This window comes from Orcinus orca, chromosome 12 (genome assembly GCF_937001465.1).
Source record: "Orcinus orca chromosome 12, mOrcOrc1.1, whole genome shotgun sequence".
Taxonomy (NCBI): Eukaryota; Metazoa; Chordata; class Mammalia; order Artiodactyla; family Delphinidae; genus Orcinus; species Orcinus orca.
In genome coordinates, this window is record NC_064570.1 from 72,978,105 (window position 1) to 72,994,358 (window position 16,254).

A 16,254-nucleotide genomic window follows, 5' to 3' on the forward strand; every position below is an offset into this window, starting at 1 on the left:
AACAATGCCTTTAAAACTAATGGAATATGTTTGAAGAGGGTGAACCTAGTGGTCTCTATTCTCCATTGGATCATAAAATGTCCACTAGATAAAAGTATACTTTGCATAGTTGAAGTCATGGTTTCTATGAGTCATTAATGTGTTGTAAAAAGCAGTAACTTCTCATATCATATACAGTGAATGCTTATCACATATGATCTAAGGAGATTATGTAAACAATATAGTGTTTGTGTTATAAAAAGATATAATGGTATGGATGTAATAATCTCGATGAACATACAATTTAGCTGTGGTCATGTGTACATTTTTTATAAGAGTAGGAAACATGAAGATAAAATGCAAAAGCCATAGAGTAAGTCTTTTAACTCACAAACAGATGTGACATTGTTTAATCTACAAGTAGCTTGGAAGGAGTGGGTGGGTGTTTATCATATTCCTTTTAAAGTTTCCAGCCCAAGTTGTAAGGGACTATGTAAACCTTCTACATTTTTGTCAGTAAAAATTATTTCATCCCTTGCTAAAATTCAGTCAGTTCGAGGGTGAAAAAAAGCAGCTGTTAATACCATGTAACTGCTTACTCAGTGGTTGAGGATACAGCATGGTGAAGGGCCTCTGCTGTGATGCAGGGAAGGCCCAATACTTGAACATGAACTAGCACAAGTATTTGTGATGACTAATGCACTTTTACTCATTTACTATCCTAAAGTAAAAGTGATTTACACTAAATTACCCACATCAACCATCTTTAGCCAACCAAGTTTGAGCCTTACTAAAATTTCAAGGAAGAGTAATAAATACCAAAGGTTTGGTCAACAACTCTTATGGAGGAAAGAACATCAACAGGATCTGTTGAATGAGGGAAAAACCGAGTTGTGGTAGATGTTTTATAACTTTCATCACTTCCTACAATTCCTATATTCCTGTAGTCCGTCCTGTGAACTGTAGCCTCCTTGGTCTCCTCAGCTCAGGGAGTCTGTATGGTACTAAAGATGTTCCCCCACTTTGTGTTGCACCCTGGACACTCTTCCAAGACCCTATGTGGGGCAACCCTATGCCTCACCTGCTTCTGTTTCCTTCCCTCAGGGATCACTATTCTTCACTGCCTCATGCTTAATGTGTTCAGAATTGTTATGTCCTATATTTTGATTGTTTTTTGGTTGATTCAGTTAGGAGGGTAAATCCAACCCCTCTTTATGTTGGTCAGAAGTGGGAGTCTTGTTTTCTTTGAGTTCAACAGTTGGATTCCCCTGGTTTGCACCAGTTTTCAGTCAGCTGCCAGTAATGATCCATTTCGAATTTTTGTTTGGAATGAAGTAGAGGTTGAGATTCATTTTCTTGTTCTATAGATAATCCTGTTGTTCCAGCACCATTTGTTAGAAAGTAAAATACTGCATGGTTTCACTTATATGTGGAAACTGAAAAAAATTTTTATAGCCACACTCATAGAAGTAGAAAGTAGAAAAGTAGTTGTCATGAGTTGGAGAGTGGAGATGATGGGGGAGGTTGATAAAAGGTTACAGATCTTTCAGTTATTAGATGAATAAGGTCTGAGTATCCAGTGTATCACATGGTGACTGTAGTTGTTAACACTCTATTGTATAATTGAAATTTACTAAGAGAGCAGAACTTAAATGTTCTCAACAAGAAAAAAAAGGTAAATATGCAAGGTAATGGATGTATTAATTAACTAAATGGGGGAATCCTTTCACAATGTATACATATACTAAATCATCACATTGTACACTTTGAACATCTTACAATTTTATTTGTCAATTATATTTCAATGAAGCTGGAAAAAAGAAGATTTTTTCCCATTGAATTTACTTGGCATCTTGGTTGAAAATCAACTGACCAAACACATGTGGGTTTTGTTTTACAGTTTTTAATGTAGAAGTATTATACATATTTCATTAGATTTATTCTTAGACATTTGAGGGTTTTGATACTATAATAAGTAGTATTTTAAAAACTTCATTTCCATTTGTTTGTTGTTAGCATGTAAAAGTACATTTCAATTAGTCATACTTTAGTAGTTACACTGATTTCTCTACACATATAATAATGTCATCAGTGAATAGTGAGTTTAACTTCTTCCCATGTCATAGATTTTCCTTCCATTTATTTATTTTTCACGGACAAGAATGGAGAATCCTTATCTTGTCTCAATTTTAGAGGAAAACTATTTACTGCTTCACCATTGCATTGAATATGACGTTAGCTGTAAGGCTTTTTATAGATAACATGTGTCTGATTGAAGTTCCATTCTCTTCCTAGTTTGTTAAAAGTTTTTATCAGAGCTGAGTGTTGAATTTTGTCATATATTTTTCTGCATCTATTAAGATAATCTTATCATCTATCTGTTATCTACTAAGATAGTTCTATATTCTCTTTTATTCTGTGTAAAGTAGTAATTTATACTGATTGAATTTTCATTGTTAGACCAGTCTTGCATTCATGTGATATACCTCACTTGATCAAGAAGTATTGTTCTTTTTATTTGTTGCTGGATTTGATGTGCTAATATTTTGTTAGAATTTTGCATTTGTTTATGAGGAATTAGTCTGTAGTTCTTCTTCTGGTGACTTTTGGTATCAGAGTAATACTAATGTTCTAAAATGAATTGGGAAGTATTCCTTTCTATTCTTTTTTTGTGGAGGAGTTTAAGTAGGATTTGTATTATTTCTTTCTTAAATGTGTGATAAAATTTATCAGTGAATACTTCTGGGCCTAGAGTGTGCATTGTGGGAAAGTTTTTAATTATACATTTAATCCCTTTAGCAGTTATAGGTTTCTTTAAGTTAAAAAAAATTTTGTATTAGGTGTGATAATTTGTATCTTTAAAGGAATTTGTATATTTTATCTAAGATGTCAAATGATATCTAAGATGTCAAATGTATCTACTAGAATCTGTAGCAGTAATCCTTGATTTCTTGAGATCGACAGTTTGTGTTGCCTGTACTATTTTTCTTGGTCAGTCTAGAGATTAGTTAATTATATTAGCCTTTTCAATAAAGTAACCTTTGTTTTTGTTAATTTCCTCTGTTATTTATATGTTTTCTATTTCATTACTTTCTTTTCATGTTTTTGTTATTTCCTTTCTTCTACCTACCTTAGGCTTAATTTGCCCCTCTTTTCCTAAATTCATAATTGGAAACTTATTTTGCTGACCTCACACATTTTTCTTTTCTTTAATGACTATTTTATAAAGCTATAAATTGCCCTCTAAGCACTACTTTAACTGAATCTGACATATTTTATATGTTTTGTTTCCATTCTTTTAGTTCAAGTATTGTGTGTTAGTTCAAAGAATTTTCTAATTTTATGTTTCTTTGATACATAGATTGTTTAATGTATATGGCTTAATTTTAAAATATTTTGGAGATTTTCCAAATCAAGATGACTTGTTATTTATTTCTAACTTAATGTTACTGTGGCTGAAGAATATACTCTGTATAATTTCAACCTTTTTATATTTGAGCTTTATTTTATGGCCCAGCATACGATATAGTATTAATATTCCATGTGCACCTAAAAATAATGTGTATTGAGTGTAATGTTCTATAAGCATCATGTAGTTCAAGTTGGTGTTTAGTGTTGTTCAAATCTTCTATTAAGTGCATGGACCTTTAGAATTGTTATGTCTTCTTGATGGGTTAGTTCTTTTATCATTTTGGAATACTCCTCTTTATCTTTATCTTTGCTTATCTTTTCTTTGTCTTTAAGTCTTCTTTGACTAACAGCAATAAAGCCATACCGGATTTATTATGTTTAATGTTTACATGTACAGCTTTTTCTACACCTTTACTTTCAACTGTTTAGTCTGTCTTTATAATTATCATGTGTTTCTTGTAAATAGCATTTATTGGGCTTTACTTTTTCATCTAGTCTGACAAATATTGATATTGTAGTGTTTAAGTATATAAAACTATTTGTTTTCTACTTATCCATTATTTAATTTGTTCCTCCTTTCTTACCTTTCTTTTGGTGAATCAAATATTTTTCATATTGAATTTTACCTTCTTTTAGCTTTTTGTGTATACCTCTTTGTGTGTGTGTGTGTGTGTGTGTGTGCTTAGTAATTACTCTATAATATAAATAAGTATCTTTAATTTATCACAGTCTACCTTCAAATAATTGTATACTTTTTCATGAATCTTAAACACTATAATCTCAGTTTTTGTGCTCTAATTACATTATATTTTATTTTACATATGTTATAAATACCAAATATTATTATTTTTCTTTTAGACAGTGAAAAGGTTTTAAAGATATAAGGGTATATATAGCTTAAGAAAGGTATTTATGTTTCTCATGCTCATCATTCCTTCCTGTAGATCCAGGGTTTCATCTATTATTTCCTTTCTGTCTTTTTTTTTTTTTTTTAAAGCATTTTACAGAGAGCATTACAGAGAGTGAATGTCCTTTTTTATTTTTCTCTTTATATTTCAGTTTAGATATTTTCTGTTCTCCCAGCTTCCAATGAACTGATCTTTTCCTCTGTGCCCAATTGTTAAGCCATGAATTCTTCATTTCCAATAACATTTTACATTTCTATCCATTCTATTAGTTTTTCTTCAGAGTTTACATTCCTCCAATAAAATTCCTCATCTCTTCACACATGTGGTCCCTCTTTCCCACTAGATGTTTTAGTATTTTTATTGTAATTATTTTATAATCCCTCTTTGATAATTCTAACATCTGCATACTGGCATGAATCAGAGATATCTTTGTGTTTTTAGAGTAAAGTCACTATCTTTCTGAACCATGGGGATTTTGTCTCTAGTTTATAGTGCAGCTGCCAGCTCTTTTTGCATTATAGATAATCTCTCTGCCCTCCCACTCTGCCTTTAGTTTGCGGGGGTTGCTGCAAGCTGCCTTGGAAGGATTTCTCTCTGCGCCTCTTACCTCCAGCCTTCTGAGGGTGCCTGCCTTAGTTTCAGTGGCCCACACACTGGAAGATCTCTCAGGAGGATCCTCAGCCCTGCTGTCAGCCTTTCAGTGTAGTACACGTGGAGACCTGTGGGAAAGAGTCTTTGGGTGAGTGCAGATTTGCTCTCTGACTGGGTCTTCTTGGAATTTTATCTGCCAGGCCAGCCTGCCCATGGTCATTAAAAGTTGATTAAAGTTTTGGCTTGTTTCTTCCTCCTTATATCCTTTTATTAAGAATTTTTATTGGGATATAGTTGATTTACAATATTGTGTTAGTTTCTACCGTATAGCAAAGTGAATCAGTTATACATATACATATATCCATTCTTTTTTAGATTCTTTTCCTATATAGATCATTACAGAGTATTGAGTAGAGTTCCCTGTGCTATACAGTAGGTCCTTATTAGTTATCTGTTTTATAGTACTATAGTAGTGTGTATATGTTATCTGTTAACGAGAGATTTCTTCTCCTTCCACTCCACCAGAAATGAGAGCAGGTATGTGTCTCTTCTCTCCTATGAAGGGCTTGTTATATTTTGGAGTTGAGTTCAACTAGGGTCCTTTGTCTCCTCAGCACTCTAGTGGATTAAAAACACCAACAGTGCAGTAGCTTATTCAGCTTGTTTTGGTGGTCATGCCAAAGGCAAAAGTCCTTTGTGATGTTACTATCAAAAAAAAAACAAAAACAAAAAACAGAAGAAATCCCTCAAACAGAGTTATAAAAGTGTTTCCAGGGAAAATAGGTGCTTTCTCCAATGTCAGTGGGATGCCTACTATAGCAAGTTTGTCAGTTCATTAAATATGTCAGAACAGAGGGAGGGAGTTGCCTGAAATCTAGAAAAAGAAAAGGCAAGAGGTTCACTGCCCTGGTGCTGGGGAACAGGGTATAGAAAACAAGGCAGTTTTGTCCAGGTGAGCAGCTCCGCCAAGTGCATACAGCTTTCTTAATCCATTGATTGGTGTAGTATTTGATCAAAGTACTCATTAATTTAATGAATAATTTATCAAATATTGATTGAGGCATTTTACATGGATTTTTGTTGGAGAGATAGGCATATAAACAGGAAAGAATAAATTTCTGTACATATTATAATAGAGGTACAAGTGCTCAATGCATGTTAGCTATTTTTACTACTAATTTTACTGCCAAGGTCCCTGAAGATACCATAAACTGGGGTAGCAGAGAGCTGCTGGAGAATTTCTTAAACCACTCTTTCGAATGAAGACTGAGAGTCACGTTGGTGCTGGTTGAGCACATACAGTTAATATTAGGACCCTGGGTTAGATAGATATTCTGGGACAGGAGTACAGATGAGGTAGCAAGAGTTTCCAGCCGCTGGATGATGGTCCTCAGAGATGCAATGCCAATGTCACATTTGCAGTGGAAACAAGGCAAGAACAGGTAAGGAACTGAGTGAGAATTTTTAAGGAGGATAAAAATACAACTTGTAAAATTATAGAGAATTTGACCAGATCTAATAGGCATAAGACCAGGCATATGTGCAGAAGACAGATGTGACTTGTGTTCTGATAAGTGTAATTTTCTGAGAATGGGGAGTTTCATGAAGCTAGCATATCTAAGCAGTTTTCCCAGTAAATCCCATCTTTAAAAGCTCATGTCCATTGGAGCTAGGAATTTTTCTAAATTTCTTAAATGGAAGAGGCTATTTTGTTTAGCTGATACAAATATTTTATTTCAAGTCAATTAGAAAAATTACTAAGTATCTAATAACACCAGGCACTCTACTGGGCACTGGTGATATAAAAATAAATAAGACACAGTCCCTGCGCTCAGGGATCCCACAGGTTACTTGGAGAAGAAACCATGTAAATAACTAGTATTAATATATATTGAATTTCTTTATGAAGGACAATCCTATAGTTGAAATGAATGCATCAAGCTATTGTGATAACAGCATTGCTTAATTATTTAACTGATTTATTAATTCAGCAACCATTTATTCAGTAGCTATTATGTCCCTACTTCAATGTTGATGTGAAGTGTATTTCAGCCCACATTAATCCACCTAAACCCTTATGTCCACATTTCACTTGCAAACACTTTCATATGTAGTATTATTCATCGCATTCATTTGCATTTGACTTCATTTATTCAGTGAAATGGATTACTAGTGAAATAAATTTTTATATCATCTGATCTGATATATATTGCCTTTTTCACTAGTAGAATTAAAAATGATTAACAAAACAGTGAATTTTCTTTTTTACTAGTTGGTTATAGGAGATTATATTTAATTTCACAGAGAATTTATACTTAGGCAAGATTGAAAGCATGTTTTGAGGCATGTGAAAGGAGGCTTAATGGATATTTGAAACAGAAAGAAAAATATGGGAAAAATAATATAAGCTTTGCCATATTATAAAAAAAACTTTAGTGAAATAAATTTCACTAGGAAACAAAAGACAAACACCCATGTTCTACTCTGACTTGACATGGAGAAACACAAAGGAAATTGAAAATGTAATTTATCTTTGGAATTGCTAAAAAAATATTGAGCCTAAATAACTGACAAGAGAGAAGCTAGAGCTACTGTCTTTTCGAAGTGCACTTCTTATGATTTCAGAGCAATTTGAGAAGGTCAGGGGCTCTCATTCTCACTGACTGCAAAGTAATAGAAGACTGCCTCTAATTGTGGGATTAAATGAACATATGGCCAGTGACTTTCCAGAAGAGAATTAGATAGAATTCTTAGAAGATAATTTTTATCCAAGGTGATGAAGAAACCGAGAGCTACTTTTGCTTTTTATTTAGGAAAGTTGGTATATAAATATATATATATATATATACATGCATAATATAATTATGTATAATATATAGTGATTATGTATTATATTAGGTTATATCATATATATGCTCTCAATTATTTAGATTTTTCTTGGACTTTAGATATAGTTTTTGAAACTGATTAGAAGATTTAAAACACCACTTCACCAGTCTACTTCTTGTTGTTATTAAAAGATATGTCTCAAGGGCATTTTTATCCCTTTAATATTCACAGCTATATTGACACCTGTGACTCAGGTGTCAGATTCAACCCTGAGCCTGAATTCAGCTGACCTTCACATTTTTGAAGGCTATTATAGACCCAAAGATAATTTCTATGAGTCTGGCTTTTATAAATTTTGGAATAAAACTAGAACCTTTCTAAAGATTAATAATTAGACATAGGACGCATTCTAAAGAATGGCAAACCAGTTAAATGAACATTTAAAAGTACAGTAGATAACAAATGCTTACCTTTGGAAGTTCAGAGTCCAAATGAAGCGCTAAATCTAAACACCACCTGGCAATTCAACCTCATGGAGCCCCTAGTTCAACAACGGTAAACCTAGGAAGTAGGTTTATCTTTTTCCCTTCCCAGTTCCATTGAAACAACAAAGTTGTTTCACGGGGAAAATAAATCCATAGCTGCATGGCAAATAGGAAGTGATACTGACAGCAACATTGAAATTGTGAATGATTTCCGGAGAATAAGGTCTTATAAATAAATAATCCAGACTAGGAGAAAGCATACAGGGGGTCCAACACACTCAAAGGAGACGTCTTGGATATGTTGGGAAAAGCTCCAAGTTCAGTTAGAAGGCACGGGGATGGGGGAGAGCAGTGAAACCGTCATCAGGGTAAGTATTTAATAATCTGTAGGCTAACAAGACTCATGTGGCTTTTCTCCACTTCCCCACAGAGTGGAAAATGCCTCTGACAGCAGAGGCATTTCTTCCCTAGCTTAAGCCAGAGAACTTCTTCCTAAAGAAACTGCATAGGACAGGCTAGCAATTCAGTGTGATATTTTCTCTTGACACGAGGCACAGCTGACTTTTAGGCACATCAAGCTGTGCAACCATACAGAGAGAATGTAAGAGGAAAGCCCTCTCAAACCAGGAGAAAAATATACTGCAATGCTCCATTCTCAGAGTAACATTCTTGTTATTTTGGCATTTAGGTAGCCTGCCTGCTTACCTTCTGGCCACATATCCTAAAATGATTCCTACCAATTGACACATCCTCACCTATTTACATAGACAGGAAAGCAGCCTGGTCATTTCCAGGGAAAGCCCTTTTTGGGAAATAGATCCAGACCTTTACAGAGACTGTGTGACAGCTACCTTAATTCATCAGTCAAGTCCTTTATTCATAAATATGAATCACCAACTTAAGATCATCAGAGAGTTTAAGAAAACCAACAACCTAAATGAAAAGAAACAAGCGAAAGAAACAGAACAAATGACTATAGAGGAAAAAGAAATAGTTCAATGGACATAAGAGAACTTGAAAAATAGTCTGTTTACATTCTCAGAAAGATTTGTTTGGATATTAAATATATTTTAAAAAGGAAGAAAAGAAAGAAAGGAAAATCAGACTACTATTAAAAATAAGCAAAACTTATTGGAACTAAAAACATATTTTCTGAACATTTATAAAGGAAATCAAACATACCAAAATAATGATCTATTCTGAAAGATAAAGTTGATAAACTCACAAGACATCGCACAAAGAAAATGAAAAGTATGAGTAGAATAAGGATGAGTCACTGGAAATTAGTTCAGGGGCTCTGATATTTTTTCTAGGAGTTTTAGAAAAAGGGTCTGGGGAAAATAAAAATGTAGAGATGATTTAACATTAGAAAAAATTTTGTTCGAGTCAAAGAAAGGTAGTGCAAGTTTTCAGAATGAAAGACTCACCTACACATGATATTTTAGAACTCAAGGGATAAAGAGAAAGTTGCAGAAGTTTCCGGAGAATAGAAAAGACAGGGTACTGAATGATGCTAAATGCTGATTTAACAATAGGAACTAAAGAAAGGCAATGATTCCTGACTTTGAGGAGTTATGAGTTGGCCATATGAGCAAAGGAAGATTTCTAAGCAAATTATTGCAACAAAATCAGTTAAGTACTTGTATTAGCATAAGTATAAAACACCACTAGAGTTCTGGCCTTTAGGTACTCAGAAGAGGCTTCACAGAGAGGATGCTGTCTGACCTGGGTCTTGAAGCATAGTAGGAGTTCACCTTAAATGTCAGAAAATCAGAAACAAATACAATAAACTGCTTACTTTCCTGACTGGGAATCTTCTTGTCTTTTGATTTGATATCCAAGTTTTCTTTTCCATTTCATTCTCATTACCATGTTTACATTATCTTTTCTCACTCTAAGCTACTTTAAACTTCTTGTAGTAAGCAGATCACATAGCTTAAATAAATAAAAATATTTAGTTTCTTAACTATAAAATGCAAGTAGGTTGAAAGTTTTATATTTTTCAGGGAACTAAATAAAAATCACACATGATTTTTAAGTTTTCATGGGAAGGCATGCTCACTCTTGTGGCAGAGACTTTAATACATAGGTTTGATGATTTAATGACTTAGATGAGATAATATTATTACTGGACGCATTGATCAACCAAGGCTCTTCAACAAGGAATGAAATCTTCTCTAGATTAAATATTTAAATATAGGGCTTTCTATTTATGCCAGAACAGGAGAGAGAAAGATAAAGAAGGGACATCTTGTGTGAAAAGGATTAAAGGAGGCTGCAATGACCATTCTCTGGTAGCCTACCTTGTCATTTGAATGTTTATTAGAAAATGGAAAATAGGATGGTGAAATCTGAAAACAATATGGTGTGTTTTTTTCATTTTCAAGGACCATGGATTTCCATAAATTATTTTCAGATAAAGATGTTTTAAATTGATGACACAAAGCAGCGGCAGTCTTAGTGAGTCAGTAAATTGATGAGCAAGCTTTACTGAGTACACCGTGTACGCAGAACTCGACAGCGGCTATTTTAGGGAAAGCATTGTCAATATTAATGCTGATGACTCCCTTTGGGAATAAATTGGTGACAGTGAGTTTCCAAAATAAAGCCAAGCCTGTTTTAACATTTTCATGTTATATGTTCTTTTCAAATTATTACAATATTTGGAAATTAGGGTTTATATTTTAATAATGCAGTTGACCTTGGGGTCAGAAAAAAATAAACATTAATGTTATATTACTATCTGTTTTTCTCCACATAGGATTTAGAATAAAATAGGACATTTGGAGACCCTCTGCACACAGATATAGAGTTGGACTTGTTAAAATTGACTTTCATGGTCTTTTGCTTTGTTGGTTTATGACCATTCGAAAAAGAAAGAAAATCTGGTGTTTGGGGGCAAAGGTGCTTTGTAGCTTCATCCTTTATCCCAGAAATCAAGAATATTTTTTTTGAAATCTAACTGTAGTAGTCTGGCCATCAGGAAACCTTGAAAGCTTTCCCGGAGGCTGTTTTCTGTGTCTTTGGCAAAAAGCAGGGAGTCTTGTTTGAGATGGCAAGAAAAGATTTACATAAGGCATCTGATTCTGAGAAAAGGGATTACTTAAAGGTACAAGAGAAGTGTTTGGAACCCAAACAGGAATTTAGAAGGCTTTTTCAGTGTTACCATTTGAAAAAACCTTGTTGTTTTCAGGTTGATAAGGTATCTAATCATTTGGACAGAGAGCTCAATCCCTTCTGCTCAGAGATTCAGAAATCTGACCTACAAAGAGCCTCGCTCCACCAATGGGAGGTAATGTTATGATTTCGTTCCCCTACAACCACCTCTGAAACTGTGCTGGCAGATTTCCCTCCTGTGCAATGAGGCTGCTGACCTTGATGGTCTCAAAGTCCTCTTTCAGCTCTAAGGGTCAGAAGGTTTTTCAGCTCACTTTTCATTTTCTCCCACATAGCCCATATTTACTAACATTTTTAAAACGGATATACATTATTCATTAGTGTAAGTGTTTGCACAGCTGCCTGAATGCTTGTATGTTTATTTGTGTTCCTATTGTCTAATTTATACTAGAACTTCTAGGGAAGCAGGGACCATGGCTTATTTGTTTGATCTCAGCACCCAATCCATTGAAACATGTGTTGTAGGAAAAACGATGAAAAAGTGTGTGTGTGTGTGTGTGCGTGTGTGTGTTTATAGATAGATCAATGGTATGGTTTCCAAGTTCGGAAACACATAAAATGTATATGAATGTGGTTATGGGAGACTGGCTAGAAGTACACAGAAACAGAGAATGGGGAAAGAGTGGACACTTATTCTAAATCAAGATTTCCATTTTCCTAGACTTTACAGTGTCTTGATGTTTTATCCAAATATGCCAAAGTAAAGGAAGCAGAGCATAAATCTTCTCCCTACTGACATATTCTGGATTTATGTCATTTGCTATTTTTCCAAAAAGTCTGAAAATTTCCAAGGGTAGAGCCATTAATCTGTGACTGAAGAGACAGATGGACTAAAGAAAAAGAAGCCCTGCTACATCTCCTAGAAAAACAATTATATAGGGGTACAGAGAAGGCCTTCAATTGAGAACATGTCCATTCACAAGTCCATGAAAGCAAAAGAATGTAGAATTCCAGTCTTAGCATACAAATTATTTTGTGGAGTTACCATTGCAGTACTTGAATTTGATTAAAAAGTCCATGATTTACCACTAGGCTTAGAGTACCATGTTTGTTGGACTAAAAATCATGTGAGAGAAGATCAGAGGGTCAGGTCTAGTTAATTTCTCAGTTTTATGATTCCTTTTCCCTCCAACGTTGCTGTATTATCTATCACTGTCATGTTTGGTCAATACAATTGTAACTGTAGTAATGATGCATTTGGCAACTGAGATAATTCTTATCTCATTTGAAGGGTAACTCAGATGACTGTCTTGCATTCTTATCATCAGTTACTTCATGTCTTACCCCAGGGGGCATGCCATCTATGAAGCATCTTCTGCCATCCTCCTTTCTATGGTCCCCACTCCAGTCTGGAACAACTGCCAATCACCTGGCAATTGTCTGTCATTGTAGCACCTTCTATTTTCATATATCTCAGTGGAATGACCTCTTTGTCTATCTTTAAGTTTCTTGAGAGTTCAGCAGCGTGGTGTGTTCATTTGGGACACATCATCTGTCCCTGGTTCCAGGATGTTCATATGGAAGATGCTCAAAACATGGTACATAAATAACTGACAGTCTAGATGAAAGGATAAATTCTATGTGCTACCTCGATAGTGATCTAATTTGATGTAACTCATACTGGGATACTCTTAGAAATGATACCTTGGGATACCTTATGTTTTTATTTTTTTCTTCTTACACTATTTTGTTGACTCAAATCCCTGTCAAGATAACTGGGAAATTTACTCACAGAAACAAGCTATTTCCATTTATAAGAACTCTATCAGAAGAATATGTGGCTACAACCTAAAAGTAGCAACAAATTTCCAAACCCATAGAATGTACAACACCAAGAGTGAACCCTAAGGTAGACTATGGACTTTGGGTGATTATGATGTGTCAACATAGGTTCATTAATTCTAACAAATGTACCACTCTGGTCAGGGATGTTGATAATGGGGGAGACTGTGCATGTGTGGGGGCAGGAAATCTCTGCACCTTCCTCTCAATTTTGCTATGAACCTGAAACTGCTCTTAAAAAATAAAGTCTTCGAGACGTCCCTGGTGGTGCAGTGGTTAAGAATCCACATGCCAATGCAGGGGACAAGCGTTCAAGCCCTGGTCCGGGAAGATCCCACATGCTGTGGGCAGCTAAGCCCATGCACCGCAACTGCTGAACCTGTGTGTCACAACTACTGAAGCCCACACACCTAGATCCTGTACTCTGCAACAAGAGAAGCCACCGCAATGAGAATCCTGTACGCCGCAACGAAGAGCAGCCCCCACTTGCTGCAACTAGAGAAATCCCGCATACACCAACGAAGACCCAACACAACCAAAAAGAATAAATAAATTTAAAAAATAAAAAAAATAAAGTCTTCAAGCCTTTGGATGCCCACTGTACTCTAAGCTTTTGGAATCAATCCATCAAATCCATCAGTGTGTCTGAACTCCTCTAACACAGAGCTTGGTACATACTAGAAACTCAATAAATAACTGTAAAATGTGTGGCAAAGACTATGTAGCAATTGAATGAGTCTGGAGATTAAATATATACAGAAAAAAAGTTTTAAAAATATAGCAATAAACACTCTACTTAAGATAAGGCATATTCCACCATGCCTCCACCTCACAAAGTCCAATGTGGAGACTCATAGCTGTGCTTCCCAACCTCACTCACAATTCCCTGGGGTGTGTGTGGGTGTGGGTGTGTGTGTGCATGTGTTTCCATGTTGACATCTAAGAGGTCTCTGCTGGCACATCCTGCCTCCTCCATTACTGAGTGATCTGCTCGACTCGAATACTGGCTGATTTTCTTTCCTTCTCATGATGATATCTCTCTGTCTCCCTGGGTGGGATCTCTTGTGTGTCCCTGAACTCCACTGTCCTCTATGCTGGGTGGCTGATTTCCCGCCTGAAATGAATTCTTTCCCAGACATCTAGGACATTGGGGATACCCAGCTATCTATAGAAGTTTGGGAATTTTTTTCTAATCTGTCCTGTAATTTCTGTACACCTTATGACCACTTTCACTCATGTCAATGCCCCAGCTTCCATCACTCTGAGGTCCAGTATCTTGTATTCTCTGCTCTGTCACCATAAGGCAAAACTTCTGGCATCTATCAGCCATAGCTTATGAACATCTCTGCTACTGGGACATATTTGTAAAAGAAACCAGTTATTATCTTTTTGAGCACTTTATTCAACAAGTAAACAATGATGAAGTCTTTAGAAAAACAAAGAATTAACAGCAATCACATATCCTAGATTCTCTGATTCAGTTTATGTTTCAACTGTTTTATTCTTCTGTCCCACAAGTGAGCTGATACTTAGAATAAATGCATTGGTTTATTCCATGAACATGGTTACCAGATAATCATAGGTTATACCAATTTTGAACCTAATTGAGAAGTGAGGTAAAAATGAAGTAGCCAGATGTTTTCAGAAGGAAAAGATTATTGAATAGAAATATCCTCCAGATTTGGTTTCAAAGGCAGAGGGAAAGTAAGTGGGACAGTCATCATCATTACCAAATAATACATGATTGCCAGATTTCTCAAAGCTAGCCAAATATTGATTGGAAAAAAAGTTTTTTGAAGGGCAAAATCAAGTAAGCTACTCTCAAATGTTTTAAGATATTCACGAGCTAAATTTTAATGCTAAAAACAGATAGTTGCATTTAATGTTTAAAACAGATATATTCTGGGGCGTGGGATGGTGTTTTTGAAAAATAATATCATCTTTGGAAGAAGAGATGTTAATATTTTCAAATTCTGTTCACCTACTCAATTAGTTTTGGCCATCACAACTATTTTATGAGCACCCACTGGAAACAAAGGGTCAACCAGGGTCTTATGCAATTACAGTCCTTAAGCTATGGACGTGAAATAAGGAAAAACATTCTGTAGTTGATTATGCATCCTTGGTGTCCAGTGTTGCATTCGGGTGCTTTCAGTGGGCTCCATTTTAAACAAGCAGCAATTCGTACAACCTTAATATCATCCCCTGATACTCAATTGAGATAAGGTTGGGTTTGGAGATTGGCTTAAGGGAATTACCTAAATAGTTTATTTTGTTTTGCTGTCTTTCAGGTATCCTACTTCATGCTAAAAAATGTTAACATTATAACCTAAACTGAAGTAAGACACTAACCCATGTTTAGCTGCATTTGAGTCTTTGCTGTAATAAATCTGAGTCTATGGTGTAATAAATGATTCATAGTTTTGGTGGAAGGGATTTCCAGCTAGACTACAGAATATAAAAGCAAAATGTATGAATTCTGCCATCAGAAATCGTTATCATTTAGCCTATTTAACCATGCTATCATGATCTTTAAAGAAACTTTCTAAACCATAATCCCATGAAAACCTAAATCTTCCACAAACTACAAAAATTGGATATATGCCAAATGATATCCTGGATACTGGAAAAGCAAATTCCCATAAAATGTTGTATTTACTTCTGAATTTTAATTAAGTGATAAGGAAGCCACATAAATAAAAACAAGCTATCTCATAGGCTGATGCTTCAGGTATAACAAATATTTCATGGTTGGCTTCTCTGTCTTTTTGTTTTCATTGACCTAAATGCTAAGTCTATCCAATTCTTGTTTCTATCATTCAGTGTTAAATAATAACGACTTTCGTCAGAGTTGAAAAGATAACCGGCCCATAAATTAGAAAATCAATTTAAATTCTTTATAGCTGTATGTAATTCATTTATTCATTTAAAATATATTTATTTGGAAAATAGTTGTTTTGCTAACCACCTGCCAGGCATTGTGTAAGGTATTCAGACAGAAGCGAGTGAAAGAGAAAGACTGCCTTCCCATATGGAGTATATAGATCAGTGAGATATGGATTAGTGAGCATGTAGAAAAACTAAATAAGTAA

General features: G+C 35.0%; 1 long non-coding RNA gene across 1 annotated transcript; it reads left to right on the plus strand.

The window, feature by feature from the left end:
- Nucleotides 1-1,818: 1,818 nt before the first annotated feature.
- On the plus strand, nucleotides 1,819-11,535 carry LOC125960657 (uncharacterized). Its single transcript, XR_007470545.1, has 3 exons — nucleotides 1,819-1,861; nucleotides 4,852-5,037; nucleotides 11,397-11,535. It is a non-coding gene; the product is annotated as an uncharacterized LOC125960657 (long non-coding RNA).
- The last annotated feature ends 4,719 nt before the right edge of the window (nucleotides 11,536-16,254 follow it).